Source organism: Marmota flaviventris, chromosome 12 (assembly GCF_047511675.1).
Source record: "Marmota flaviventris isolate mMarFla1 chromosome 12, mMarFla1.hap1, whole genome shotgun sequence".
In the NCBI taxonomy this organism is placed as follows: Eukaryota; Metazoa; Chordata; class Mammalia; order Rodentia; family Sciuridae; genus Marmota; species Marmota flaviventris.
Window position 1 is genome coordinate 106,546,199 of NC_092509.1, and position 15,378 is coordinate 106,561,576.

At 53.3% G+C, this 15,378-nt stretch overlaps 1 protein-coding gene across 3 annotated transcripts in view; it reads left to right on the forward strand.

Moving 5' to 3' along the window:
• Positions 1-6,136: 6,136 nt before the first annotated feature.
• Positions 6,137-15,378, forward strand: part of Gpr161 (G protein-coupled receptor 161) — a 33,111-nt gene continuing 23,869 nt past the window's right edge. For 2 of the 3 annotated variants that reach the window (XM_071600349.1, XM_027922874.2), the window contains exons 1-2: positions 6,137-6,237; positions 7,807-7,931. The gene's annotated coding sequence lies outside the window, so the exon portion shown is untranslated. Of the gene's footprint in view, positions 6,238-6,686; positions 6,859-7,806; positions 7,932-15,378 lie in introns of those variants that run through there. The other variant, XM_071600348.1, reaches the window with a different exon arrangement.

Below are 15,378 nucleotides of genomic sequence, written 5' to 3' on the forward strand. Positions count from 1 at the left end.
ACACAGACACAGACACACACAGAGGCACACACAGACACAGGCACAGGCACACACACACAGAGACACACACAGACACACACAGACACAGGCACAGGCACACACACAGAGACACACAGAGACACACACACAGACACACACACAAACACACACACACAGACACACAAAGACATATACACACATACAGATACACCGAGACACACATAGAGATGCAGACAGACACAGAGACACAGAGACACACAACAGCTGCAGACACATAAACATGTGGCACATGAGGTGGGGAGGAAAAGGGAAGGTACTGGGGAATGAGACTGAAGAGTTATGTGCAGGTACAGATGTGGCATAATGAATCCCACGGTTGGGTATAATTATAGTGCACTAATTAAAATTTTTAAAAAACCCACACATTCTCTTAGCAATATGGTGAAAACCTGTAAATGAAATGAAAAACCTTGTCAGGCCTTAAATTGGAACACTGATAGGGGCACACGTATTCTCAGTAAAGGGCCCAGGAAGTTGTGCTGTGTAGAGCTGGGTGCATAGATATGTGTCTCTGAACGCTGGTTTATTTACACACACATACACTTACAATGAAATAATGAATGTTTCACCAATGTTAAGAAACAGTGTTTGAAATATTTTTTCACATTTATCATCTCTGAAATCATGCTGCTTCTTGCTATCAGCAGTATCTTGTAATTGATTATTTGATGAAATATTCTCTCTCTCTCTCTCTCAGCCGTCCTAACAGGCCCACTTTAAAATCTTTTTGTTTGTGTGCTGGGGATGGAACCCAGGGCCTCACTCCTGTTGGCAAGTGCTCTGAAGCTGAGCTAATAATCCCCAGCCCCAACTTTAAGTTCCCGCCACAGCGGGTGTGCAGCCCCGGCGGGCACCCACTCCCTCTGCCACAGTGGTCACCTGCCCTCCTGGAGGGGGCTTTCACAGCTTCTTTTCTAACTCCCAGCTCTTATTCAGCGTTGGCTTTTTATCTGACTTCCTACTTCCTGAGGAAGATGGAAGCCCTGGAATGTCCACAGACCAGTGCCCAGGGCAGCCCCCCCAGCACCCAGATGACTGTCCCTGCCCTGCCTCAGCCAACCCCGCACCAGGCACAGTCTGGCCGCCTGCCAGCAGTTTCCCCTCTCTCTCCTCCATCCTTTCTACGTGATTGTTACTATCAGTGCAGAAACATGCTGTTGTCTTCTCTGTAAGAAGAAAACAAGGCCCAGGGCTGGGGCTCCATGCAGGAGCACCGTTCTCGCATGCATGGGGCCCTGGCTTCCATTTCCAGGGGCAGGAAGAGAGGAAAACCTGCCCTTGGCGCCCCCTTCCACGCCAGACCATACCCGGGATCTTGCACAGGTGCACACCCACTTTATGAAAATGGAGTCGTACTACTTTTAAACTCCTCAAACGCTTTCTGTGCTCATCCAGTTTCTCTCCTTTCATCACTATTAAGCTCGCTCCAATTGGGCTTTGGTCCTTGTACTCTGCAAAACCCTCTTGTCGAGGTCATGAATAACCTCACCAAGTCCAGTAACCTAGAGGCAATCTGTACGCTGAAGAGCCCACAGTTTCTTTTTTTTCTTTTTTACTATTTTTTAGTTGTCAATAGATCTTTATTTACTTATATGTGGTGCTGAGGATCAAACCCAGGGCCTCACACATGCCAGGCAAGTGCTCTACCGCTGAGCCACGACTCAGGTCTCCTGAAGACCCCGCATTTACATCTGTCTCATACCTGTTTCCATCATCCCTCCCTGGATGACCAATAGACGACACTGCAAACAACGTGACCAACCAGATCTCTGACCCCCATCATTCATCTCCGTCTCAGTCTCCATTTTTTCCACTAGTGGATGTTTAAGGACCCGGGATTCCATCCCCAGCACCACAAAAAACAAAGCAACACAAAACAAAACAACAACAGGACATGCACAGGTACACACACACTTTATAAAAGTGCAGTTGTGGGCTGGGGATGTGGCTCAAGCGGTAACGTGCTCGCCTGGCATGCACGGGGCGCTGGGTTCGATCCTCAACACCACATAAAAATAAAATAAATATTAAAAAAAAAAGTGCAGTTGTACTATTTTTACATTTTGGGGAGCTTTTTCATTTACTATATCATGGACAACTTTTCATGTCAACCTAGCTCTTATTTCATTGGTTTTTAGGTTAACTACCTAGAGATTTTTTTTTTATTCTAGCAAAATTTCTTAATTTGTTTGACATATTTGGGAAAGGAACTGGCTTAGTTTGCCTTTAATTATAAAGAAAGGAATTGTGAAGCAAGTTATTTGTAAATTGTGTGGGGCGGAAGTTCGAGGGGTCAAATCTTGGGTCTCATACATACTAAACAAGCACTCTACCACTGAGCTCTATGCGCAGCCCTATTTGTAAATAATATTACTAATGAATGTGCAATTTAGAAAATAAGTGCTTCCATATTACTAATAAAGATAGTAAGAGAGAAGTCTCATTTACTTTAAAACTAAGGAAATACCCCAGAGGCCATCCTTTCCCACTGGCTGAACCAGCTTTGGGGGAAAGCTCAGAGCTCTTTCAGTGAGTCCACTCCTGCTCCCCAGGCGCTCCTGCCAGCTCCCAGAAGTGTGCATTGCACACACAGGTCGGACTCAGGAGGAGCTGGAGAGGCTGCAGTGCAGAAACTTGAGTCGCTTCCAAAAGTGATCTCCATTAGTGATTTTTAACAGCCTTATTCAGTTTCTCTACTAGACTTGGAAGTATTCAAATCTATTTCTTGCCAGGTATCTACCTCTCATGAATTCAGCAGGACCCCATCTCCCTGCCCTGCCTCCCCTGCTTTGTTATTTAACACTGATGTGGCCCTAAGTGCCAGTCCCTATTCTAAATGCCTTGTAGTTCTGGAATCATTTGATCCCTGTAGCAGCTAGTACACAGTCTACCTCCCGTACGTGTGTTCATGTGTGCCCACGTGTGCACAGGGGCACCTGCATTTATTGGATGCCTGCTGTGTATGCTGTTTCCCTGCACTGTGTGGGTCTGTCTTCACCGGCATCCAGTGAGTTAGGTACAGCTATGATTCCAGGTAAGAGGTACAAATCCTAAAGCAGGGAGGAGCTCCCCGAGAGGTGCGTTTGCCCGCTCTTCCTCGTGCCTGGGTCTCAGTTTGATAGAGCTATTTCATCAGCCACATTGGGTCCGTGTCTTTCTTTGTAGGATTCCTCCAGCATTTTCTGGAAGCAAGACAGAACAGAAAACTGCTTACATAAAGGATATGATGAAAGAAGAAAGAATCACGCTGGAAGGTGAAACATGGGGTCCCTGGCATCTGCACCAGCCTTGGGCCCCGGGGGTGTGATGCAGTGTTCTGGGCCCTGACCCTGAGCGGCCAGGTTTGTTAGAGAAACGGTGCTCAACTGCACACACCCCGGGGCAGAGTGGTTCTGCTTGCCCTCCTTTTCTGTGCTCTGCAAGTCTGGGCTTTGCTCGGGCTGGCTTCTCCTTGTAGTCCAACAGTGGCTGCCCAAAGCTAGAGCCACAGGCTTCATTTACAGCCACCAAGACAAGACGTCCAGCTGTCCAGGGTCCTCAGCAAAATGTCCCAGAGGCTTCCCTCTGCCCAGAGAGTCTGGAGGCTGCCTCCTAACCTGAACCACCACTGCGGCTGAACACAGGAGATGCTGGCCTGCAGAGCCCAACTCTGGAGCTGGGGAGAGGCCCACATTGTGCGAACCCCGAGGCTGACCCCAGAGGAAGCAGTGGTTTCCCAAAGGAAATTTGAGGGTGTGCTCCCTGCGGCAGAGGGAAGGACAGAGGGAACAGATGCGGAATGGCATGGCCCTGTGAATGGGGCCTGGGACCGGCTTCACAAACCACCCCCAGGGCAGGGGGTTCTCTTCACTTTCTTGACGATGGAGTCCAACTTATTAAACGTCTCTCTGTTTCACGTGCCTGTGGTGTTGATCTGAGAAATCTCAGGCGATTCTTCCATGTCCTGCAGCTTATGGATCAGAGGTTCCTGAAGATAGCATTTATTTATTTTTGTCATCATTTATTTTAAAAGTTTTGTGAGGCTGGGCCCTGGCTCTGCCCGGGCGAGAGGGAAAGCTCTGTGTGAACTCTGTGGAGGACCTGCTGTCCCGCAGTTTACCAGAGAACGCCTCCTGCAAGCCAATGCTCAGAAACAAACAGGACTAGATTGTAAATTGGGAGGCATTTTATAAAGAAAAAGCACAGGGAGCCGAGGTGGGGGGGATAGGGTGTTAAGGAGCCTCTCTCATACGGCTCAGGGAAGACTTCTCTGGGGAGGGCACATTGGAGCTGCCATGGGGTCGGGGAGGATGCCTTGGCCTGGGGAGTGGATTGGGGGTACTCGTGCTAGTTTTTGTGGCCTGATGGACTGAAGTGACATTTTATATAAAAGAAGTCTCATCAAAGGTGGATTCTTCAACACACACTTGGGATTCAGTTGGACGAGGCCTGTTATTATCCTAATGAAGAAGTCTTTGGAGGATCTTTCAAAAGAATGGCTTATAAAACCAATTTGGGAGCTGGGTGTGGTGACGCAAGCCTGTAATCCCAGCAGATCTGGAGGCTGAGGCAGGAGAATTGAAAGTTCAAAGCCAGCCTCAGCAATTTAGCAAGGCCCTATGGCAACTTAGCAAGACCCTGTCTCTAAATAGAATATAAAAAGGGCTGGGGATGTGCTCAGTGGTTAAATGCCCCTGGGTTCATTCCCTGGTACCAAAAAACAAAAAGAAAAAAGAAAGAAAAGATGGGGGGAGGAGAATTTCTTGTTTTGAAAAAAAATTATATTCTTGCATAAAATCAGTATTGTGTTTTTTCACACAATAGTTGCTTATATATAGTCACCTACACATATAGTGAAACACTTTGATAACAATTTTTCTATTTGCATCTAACCCAATGCTGCTCATAGCTTGATATTAGCTCTAGAAGAAAAAAAGAAACAATCTTAAGAGAGCGATGGAAACATGAGTTCTTTGGCAGCAGTTTCTATCCCTGAATGCATGGTGAGTTCTGAGGCTAGGAGCTCTGGGGTAAAACATCTTTGTGATTAATAATATATTTGATAATGAGCAGGAGGAAAAAATATGCTTTCCACTGAAGGATTTAAAACGAAATAGAGTAAGCTGGGAAGATTGCTGAGTGTGGAGGACATCTTTCGCATCTAGCAGGGAGGTGGAGCTGGAAGAGCAGTGCTTGTTTGCCTTGGATTCTCATTTCCTCAGCGCTGGTCTGTGGCATACAGTTTCTGATCTCCTTTGAATTCCCACTTTCAAAAGGACTTAGTCCTCAGACTCCATGACACTGGGAGATTTACTTGTGCTATCTCATTTAACCTTTTCAACCAATAGGCCATATGAGTGTCCCCATTTTATAAATGATTAAGGTGAGACTCAAGACGGCTAAAGAACTCCCCCAGAGCTGAGCTGGTGACTGAGTCAGTGTAAATTAAATCAATAACCAGGGATTTCAGAACAAATGTCTGAGATACTCTTGAGAACAGCCTGCTTTGAGCCGGTTCAAGCATCTGGCTTGCTGGGTGACCTAGACTTTAAAAGGAGCTGAGCTCCAGCTTCTGACCAAATAAAGCATCTACCCCACGGGAATAGTAAGGCATCCGTTTCCTTTTTTCCTCCTCATTATCCCATTTGTCCCTTAAGCAGTCTGGGTGTTTGGCAGGTGCTAGAGAGTAAATTATTGTTCTAAATGGTGCCTCAGTGGCCCAATAATAACAAGGAAGCCGCTCCAACGGATGGTATCACTCTGTAGACAAGAGCACAATTAATGCGTTTATTGAAGCCGACGGATCCGGGGGAGTTGAAGCCCTGCCCAGCGCAGGCAGCCCTTTTCTGCTGGAGTTGAGGGCTGGGCTCTGGAACTTCCTAGCTGACTGTTCTGCTGCCGTTTTCAGGGTTTCGGTCTGTTTTCTCTTTTCTCAGCAGCTGCACGGCTGGCTCCAACTCCCCCCACCCCCCAGACCGATGCGTCGGGGACGCCGGAGGCTGGGGACCGGCAGAAAAGCGGGGCGCGGCAGGGGACGGGGGGAGGCGCCCTGGTGGCCTGGGAGCAGGCCTCGGGTCCGGGGGGAGGCGGCCGCGTCGTAACTCGGTTTACACCACCGCCCCCTCCCACCTCCTGCCGGACTGGCCGGCGGCGGCCCTGCGCCGTGTCCCCGGGTCCCGCCAGCGCCGGGCGGACGGCACCGACTGGTCGGCGTGGAAGGTGAGCGGCCCGCGACGCCCGGGGACGGGGCACGGGGACGGGCGACAGCCGGCCCGGAGGAGTCCGAATGGCCGCGGCGCCGGGGCGGGCGGGGACGGGGCGAGGAGCCGAGCGGGCGCGGAGACAAAGGGCGGCGGGCGCCGTGGGGCGCGGGCGGCCGCCAAGTTCCGGGCGGCGGGCCGCGTGGGGCGGCGGGCGGGGCTGAAACCCGAGACCCGCGTCCCGCGCGGCCCGGGAGGGAGCGGCGGCCGGGCCCGGGGAGAGCGCGGGCCGGACCAGGGCCGCGGGGACGCCGCGGGGAGCGCGCCGAGCGGGCGAGGGTCCCCGCGGAGGCTGTCCCCGGCCGCCGCGCCGGGCCCGGGGGCGCTGCAGCTCTTTGTGGGGCCCGGGGCGCCCCTCCCTCGGCCAGGGGCCGCCCAGGCGCACCCACCCGCGGGTGCAGCCCGCCGTTTCCCCGGCGCCCCCGGGCCCCCACAAGTCCTCCGGGAGGGGACAGCCGGCGCGCGCCCGGGACTCGGCGGAGGAGGGCCGCGCCCCCCGGGGCAGGGGGCTCCGCGCTTCGCCCCGGGATCGGGCGTGGGACGAGGCGGCCGCGGCCCTCGGTGGGATCCGCGAGGACAGGTGAGCCCCCTTCTCTGGAAGGGGACCAGGGGCGCAGTGTCCCGAGCCTTGGCGGCGGGAGCGTCCTGGAGTCGCCCAGAGCCGGGGTGAACGCCTCCGCCCCCCAGATCTGCTCGTGGAAGATTCGGTGGGTCGGGGGTCGGGGGTCGCTCGGCCTAAGGCGCGTGGGGTGCGAACGGGGGCTGGAGGGCTGGGAGGATGTCCGGAGCGTCCGAGGGATCGGCTCCCAGTGACCACGCAGCGGGCGGTGGCACCGCTCACGGCTGTGAAAGGCTGCATTTTGTCATGGTACCTTCCCTCCGTTTTGCACAGTGCTCCAACAGCGGGTCTTCCGACCCCCCCGCTGTGAGGTAGGGAGGTGGTGTGAGTGTGCAGGATCTGTCCAGGGAGGACACCGAGACCTCGGGCCAGCCAATCTCACCGCATCCCTGCGCCCCTTCCCGGTGGAGCCGGCAGCCAGTGCTGCCCGGCCTCCGACCCCGGCCTCCACTGGAGCTCTGGACAGCTGTGCTCACCGCAGCCAGCGGAGCGGTGAAGGCCCGGGACAGGGCTCTTCATCCACCCTAACTGGGAGGCCAGCCGTGGCCCCATCACTTCTTCAGAGGGCTCCTCTGCTGTGCTCGTCCGTCCATCTTGTACCCGTAAGGTGCTGAAAAGCACTTTCGGCTACAGCGTCTTGATTCAGTCTCAGGACAGCCCTGTGACTTTTAGGGGGCGAGGAGACTGAGACTCGGAGAGGTCAAGGAATCTGCCCAGCTTGCCCTTGAGGCCAGGACCTTTGACTGGGCACTTGCTCTACTGGCCTTCGGGTTCCACACGAGGGTCCCTGAACTCAGGACTTCTCCCTGCCTTCCAGAAACAATGACCCCACAGAAAGAAGCCTTCTTGGCATTTTGAAACTAAATCCAAGGTCTCAGAGTACCCCAAATCCATCTCTCTGTGTTGCAGGCTCGCGCACTGGGAGTGCTCTGGCAACCGGACGCCCAGCGGTCAGAGGGGCGTGAGTTCTGCGTCTGGGTTGTGGAACACAGAATGGGCTGAACTGGAACCCACCCAACCGGCAGCCAAAGGAGGTAGAGTTCTGTGGGGTACCCCTCCGCCAGTAGGTAGTGGAGGGCGGTGCCGAGGCTCCCTGCAGGACCTCCCACCCACCCACGCAGCTCAAGGGCCTGCCCTCTGGGCTCCACGCTCAGTGTTCCCTGCTCAGAGTTTTGGAGAAACTGCGAAATTTTTTATGGAAAAAAGTTCCATATTTTTAAATCTGTCAACTAACTCAACATTCTAAAGAACGTACAGGGTAACTGAATTGTGTGCGCAGGCTGGTCCTGGCCGCAGGTTGCCAGTGGGCAGCTTCTGGCCCACCCTTTGGAAGCACTGTCTTTCTAAACTGCCTGACTGGAGGGAAGGAATGGTGTCTTCATGCAGTTTTTCTTTAAGAACAAAAAAAGAAAACCAACAATTTAGAGATAGCCATCAGCTCTGCTGCCGGAAGAAGGGTTGACCTCATGACTCAATTCTTTATTTTATTTTATTGCATAGTGCTGGGGATTGAACCCAGGGGTGCTCTACCATTGAACTACACCCCAGCCCTATTTTTAAATTTTATTTGACATAGGGTCTCACTAAATTGCCTTGGCCTTCAACTTGCAATCCTCTCTTCAGTTATAACTGTGGGACCAACTGGAATATAGTGGATATATACTTTGAATATATACTTTTAAACATATATAAATGTGGGACATATATAATAACGCCCTGTGGTTTGCTTTTTCAATTTAACAATATAACTTGGAAGTCTTTAAGTATCAGTAATAGATGTTTTCATTCATTCTTTTTAATGGCAACATAGTATTTCATAGTATGGATTCATTATAATTTATTTAAACATTCCTTGTCCATGGACTCTTAGATTGTTTCCAACCCTGTCTTTGTATCATTATTGATCTGTGTGCATGCAGAGAGTCTTTCCAGGTAGAAATTGTTCCTAGCAGTGAAATTGGCTGGTTGAAGAGAATGCACATTTAAACTATTATTTAAGCAGAGTTCTCTTTATTTATTGATGTCTTAGAGATTGTGCAGAAAAAGAAATTTAATTAATTAGCTTATTTAGTTTAGTACTTGTTTGGAGATAGTATATTTTAAAGGTACAACACTGAAAGTTCATGAAAGGTAACATCTCCCCCCTCTCCTGTTCACCAGCCCTCTGTTTTCCTTTGGGGATACAATTAATTTTGCCAGATTTTGTTTATTCTTTCAGAGAGAATCCATGTACCTACAGGAGGGAAAAGGATCTTTCATTTTTTTTTCCCTCTTTCAATAATATAGACTTTTAGAAGCTTCATCTAGATCTTGGAGACTATGCCATATCAGTCATGTGCATTTTAAAGGCTGAGAGTCTTCCAAGTTTACTCTTTTTAAAAAACCTTGAATCAATTTATACTTTCTCTAATTGTTTGGTGAAATCATTTGTCTATTTTTCTGTTGAATTTCATGAATTTGTGAGGCTCTTTCTGCATTCTGACCTCTTGTTAGTAAATCAGGCATCTTGTTTCTATGTCTTCAATTTACCTCTTGTACCTTTTATGGTGCAGAACTATTTAATTTTTATGATGTTAAATTGGTGTCATTTTTCTTTGTGGCTTCAAGTTTTCTGCTTGTTTAGGGAAGCCTCCTATTTCAGATTTCCCTATATCAAAGTTTCCCTGACCTGCTCTTCCTCTCTCTCCTGTCTCTGCTGTTCTCCATCTACAGTACCCTGCCCTCCTGCCTCTTTCCCTTCCTTTGTGGGTCTCCCTCTGCTCTGGGACCACAGGTAGATGGGGTTTGCGTCTGCCCATGGGCTTCTGTAGCCAGTCTGTTTTCTTGGGCTTCTTAGGGATGCACTCTCCCCGGCACACAGGGCAGAAGCGAGGGCGGTGCGGGCTGGACGGCCCAGTGCACGTCCCAGGGGGCCCAGGAGCAGCCACACGAGCACTTGGAGGCCGGGGCGTGGTGGGGCAGCAGAGGGGCAGGGCGTCCCCAGTGAGTACCTTCTGCAGGAGTGGGGAGTGGCATGTGTGATCAGGCTGAGCGGAACCTTCAGTCTGGCAAGAGTGGGGAGGACAGATTGAGTGGGGGTGAGAGTGGAGATAGAAACATCTGGTGACGATGGCGGGGAGAGGGTGAGGCTCTGAGCTGGGTGGTGGCGGTGAGCTAGAATTTAGTGATGGCCTGGACATCTGTGATGGGAGTGGAACAGACCAACGTGTGTTCGATTTTCTCATTCAACACTGGAGAGTCTGCGTGGAAATTCATGACTCAGAGGGGTTCGTTAGTCTACCCAAGGCCACATAGTCAGAAAGTGTCAGTCGGGGCCTTAGCTCTGCTGGGGTTACCTGGCAAGACCGTCGAGGACACCCTAGCTGTCTGTCTGGAGAGTCTGGGTGGTTGGTGGGTGGTGCTTTTTCTAGGATAGACAAGAACATGGAGAAGAGCATATTGGGAAGGTAGAAGCAGAGATGCCGAATTCCCCTTTGTAAAAGTCTCATTCCTGGTGCCCGGGTGGCACCTGGGAGGAGACATCTAGCAGGTGGGTAACTTGACTCTGGGCGCTGCAGTGCTGCCCAGGATGTCGATGGCTAATTTGGAGTCATTGGGGTTTAATGGGCTGAGCGAGGGAGCTAAGGAGACAGGAGGATCTCATGCAAAAGGCCCCTTCCTCCTACATGTGGCAGGAAAGCCAGTTCACATGGACCTAAGCCAACAGGAAAGTTACCGGCTGTCACAAGGGCCCCACTACGCTTGGCTCCTGGGTGGGTTCAGGGTTCAAGTGCTTTCCTTGGGACCCACGTTCTCACCTTCTGTGTTGGCCTTCCTAATGCTCCATGAGGTGGCCCCTGGCATTCGGGCTCCCCAAGAGGGCAAGGGGACCTGCAGGTGTCTGTCCACTGGAACGTCTTCTCCCAGCCAACAGCAGTGGTCTGCTAGGCCCCTCTGCTCTGCCCCAGTGACAGGCAGTTGGATGAGGCTGATGGGGGGGCAGAGGTCATGTGTCCATGTCCACCGAGGCAGTGGGTGGGCGGAAGTGGGGCTCTCCAGAGGAAACGCAGGGCGAAGGCAGAGTCGGGGATGGACCGTTGAGGAGGCTGCACTTGGTCTCCTCTGAGGGTGAGCCGAGAAGACACAGTAAGATGGCAGGATGGTGGGCGGGTCATGAGACTGGGGAGGAGCTGGGGAGGGAGAGGGGGCTGGAGCAGGACCCGGAGCCGGGAAGGGGGCGTCTCAGAGGGAAACCACAGCAGTTGGGGTGTCCCATGCTGCAGAGAGCCAGGGAGGCCCCTTGGGTTTGGTCTTTCATTTTGAACCTGGCTAGGCCCACCTTCAGAGGGCTCCTTCCCTGCCCGTCTTCCAAGTTGCCGTCACAGCTGGGGCGGCTGGGTAAGGGCAGAGGTGTGGTCGCGAAGCCCCCAGGAAGCATGGGCGTGGGCTGCCATCAGGCCTGTGACTGGGGGGAGCGCACTTACCCTCTTAGGCTTCCGTTTCGTCGGGAGATGGACCCGTGGAAGGAGCCACCCGGAGGCCTCTCAGTTCTGAAACGCTGCCCCTCGGGGAGCTTGCCGCATCTCGTCACCCCTTGCCACCCGGCCAAGCCTCCACCTCCGCCTCTCGCTGGCCTCCTGGGTGCACGCCTCACCCAGCAGCAGTGTGAGCCCCTGTGACAGCAGAAGAGTGGCTTCCCGCCCTGCGGCCGCGCGTCCTGCCTGCCAGCCCCAGTGTCTCGGGAGTCTTCGGCTCTCCTCCAGCTCCCCCACTTTCTTGCTCGTTAGAGAGGCCACGCGCGCCCCGGCCTGGGGACCTTCACGGGGCTCTTTCTCAGCCTGAAGTCCCTGGCATCATTTTCTGGTCCCCATTCAAATGTCGCCTCCTGAGAGCCTTCCCTGACTGCCCAGTCCCAGCCCACCCACCCGTTCCCTCCCGGACCCTGTGCTCTAGGTGGGGTGGGTTCTCCCCTACAGTTCAGGTCTTGGAAGCTTGTTCCTGGTGTGGGGATGTTCAGGGGTGTTGTCCTCAGGGGTGCAGCCCCACAGGAAGTAGTGAGGACAGGGGGCCTGCCCCTGCGAGGCATCAGTGTTGTTCAGTGGGACCCCAGTAGTTCCCTGGAGAGTGACCCATCCCGGTGCTTCCATGTCATCTCTTCCTCTCGCATGTGCTTCTGCCAGGTGCCACCCACCATGACATGACACAGTCAGGGGCCCCAAATCAAAGTCAGTGCCGTGTTGTTTGGAATTTCCAGCCTCCAAAACTGCAAGCTAAAAACCTCTTTTCTTTATAAAGCACTCAGCTGCAGGTATTTCATTGTAGCCATAGAAAACAGGCGAATGCACCCTGTTTTATTTTCCTTCATGGCACCTGCTGACCTGGAATTATTTTGCATTGTTATTATTTGCTGCCTGCCTGTGTCCCCTCTCGTTAAATGTGAGCTTTGGCATGTCTTGCTCCATGCTATGCCCCAGTTGTAGAGTGGAGCTGAGCAGAGAGTAGGGGTCAGTGAAAATCGTTGGGGCAGCTCAGTGAGGAATGAGAAGGGGAAGGCTAACTGGAAGATAAGAATGTGGGAGGCTCCAGAAACCAGTGGCAGTCGCTGCCACGAGGAGGGAGAGAGGGGACACCTGCCTTCCTCCTGCATCTGTCTCACAATGGCCATCAGAGAAAATGTACTTGGGAGAACTTCTCCCGTAAACCATTTAAAAATGATATTCTAAATTATAGAAACGGATGTGCGTTCGCTTGGCCGTGCGAGGGCGATGAACAGAACAGTTATTGGTCCGCCTGGTGGTGCGGGTGGTCTCCCGCCCTGCTCTCCACCCCTTGCCTCCTTGGAGCTGTGCCTTTGGTATGGAAGGACAGTGCGTGTCCCCCTGTGTCCACCAAGGTTCACAGTGAGACATTTTCCCTGTATCGTTGGGCTGACACCTTGGGCTGCTCGCCTTTGCCATGTGGGCTGTCCCCGTGCACAGGGTGTTTAGCAGCCACCGGCAGCTGTGTGACATCATTTCCAGATGTCCCCTGGAGTCTCCTGCTGGGACGTCTTCAGACGCTTCCCGCCACCTGGTCTTCTTCACTCGTGTCACTCAGGCTTTTCTGCTGAGTGAAGAGATTCTCTCTCACGGGGAAGGGGCTGTGGCCAAAGCCAGCAGGGGACACCAGCCCCCAGGCACAGGTGCAGGTTTCGTGGGAGGCTGGCACCTGGGTGACCTGCCTCAGCTGGGCAAGGAAGTGCTTCTCTCCCTCACCCTCGAGCCCCGGGCCCTGAGCCCCTAATGGAGTCAGCGGAGCTCCTGTTGCGTTCCTGCGAGGCTGCCTTCCCTCTCCCTTCCACCCAGGTAAGTGGTCGGGAGAAACCGCTTTCTCTTTTCACGTCTTCAGGGACTCACTGAAACATTTTGCGGTTTATCTTCTGTCCGCCGCTCGGCCGATGCTCTTATCTACCTTAGCGCAGACATCCCTCTCCGCAGTCCTGAAAGTGCATTAATTCTGTCTTCAGAGGCTCAGAGAGGTTAAGAGACACTCACAAGGTCACGCGGAATTCCCATCCAGCTTTGGAGAGGAGTCCAAAGCCCGCGTTCTTTCTATTGACATCAGGCCTAAGTGGACATAAGTGTGTAGGGGAATATAAATATTTATGTTCCCAACAGCAGAGTGCTGCTGGGAATTCAGAGGGGAACTGAGGAAGCTTTTGCCAACATCTGGAAGGAAGAACAAGCATCCTAGCCTAGAGTAGAACCTCGTACTATGAGAAGACATGCTTCTCTGAAAGAACAGCTAAAATATAAAAGGGAGAGTGTAGCCAGTAGGGGTAGTGAGGGTCATTGTATGTAGAATGTTCCAGAAAGTCTTCCTCCGAGTTCAGCGCTTCAGGTGGCCTTGAGGCTGATGGTATTTGAACAGGTGACAAAGGAGGCGAGTGCCCAGGACCTGGAATGGCTTATGCGGGGATGGAGCTTTCTGGGCCGCGGATCCTCTCCTGCCCTTTTTGGTATTCCATACTGGAGAAGGTGCCTAATTATGAAAAGCGGCTGAATCAATGTCAGTGTAAAAGTGGATTCCTCAAGGAGCATCCGTGGACCTCTGCAGTGCGCAGATTTGTGTCCTGCCACTTGTTGGTCTTTGGACAGTGCTCGGCGTCCTGGTCGGGAAGGCCTCTCACAGTCACCGGCCCCCACCGTTGGGAGCGTCTGACGTGAGGATGTGCGGCAGGATGGTTCAGAGAGGAGGTAGAACCAAGGGGAAGCGAGGTGGCCCAGGGGTGGTGACGCTGTCCTCCTGGGCAGTCCCACGCAGCCCTCCTCCACGGGCAGAGTTGGTATTTGAGCACATTCTGCTGGCACCGACTGCACCCACATGCCCACCTCTCTGCAGGTGCAGCACCAGCTGTGCCCTGCACGGCCACCATCTCCTTCCACACTCCTCTCAACCTGCTGCGACCTGAGCAGCACTCTTTGCCAAGGGAGAGGGACTGCTCAGCGTTGGAAGGAGATGGGCACCGTGCAGGGCACAGTCGGTGCTAGCCAGAGGGCACTGCCTGTGTCAGTCTGAGGGGTCGCTGCTGCACGTCTCCTGCAGCCTCCTCCCAGGTTTCAAAGAAAGCTGCACCCGATTGACAGCGAAGGTCTTTGCTGAACCAAGATTCCATGGATCTTGGGTCCTAATGACCTTGAATCATTATGCAAATTACCATTTTGTGGACTTTGCTTTAAAATATAGATGAATCTATGACAGATTGGCATGAATTTTGCTTAAAACTTTGATACCCAGCGTTGGCATTTTAAGTGGTGAAATCCACCAATTCAGAAAGCTCCACCTTCCAGGACGAGTCCTTGCAGAGCATTCGCTGGGGCTCGCTTCATTTCTAAGGGGGTTGTTCCCGAGGCCCTCTCCTTGTGACATCAGGGTCTCTGATTCTGTTTAGGGTTGTGCTGGGAGAGGCTGACCAGATCAGGGCTGGGGGTCGGTGCCGGGGCTGGAGAGCAGGACAGGGTGGATGGGGACCATGGGTGGGGCGTGAAGCCCCAGCACCAGCACTTCCCTGCCACACAGCAGTCACCTCCGCCTGCGTGGCTCTCCTCACGCCCACGGTGTGTGAACTCGGGTTATGTCTGAGCGTGTAAAGGAAACTGCTGCAGGACTCACCCTGGTAGGGGTGGCTGGCGTGGCCGGCCCAGCGGCTCCACAGCTCATCGGGCTGCTGGGGGGTCCTGTCTGCACTGTGGGACGCTTCAGCTGCCAGGCCAGAAAACGGCTGCTCACCATCACACGTGGGTGTGAGTTCCCCTGGGGGAACGGGAAGGAACAGGGCCAAAGCCACAGCTCTCCACACCCGTGGGCTGGGCCTGATGGCCACCAGCCTCTGCAGGCCTTCCCTAGGTGCCGTGGCCCTCCACGCCGGTCAGTTCTGTTGGTGGGGAGAGGAGAAGGGGCACCGACGTAAGTACCAGCGCCTGCCCTGCTGCTGCGGGACACCCTACCTTGTCCAGGGGTCTC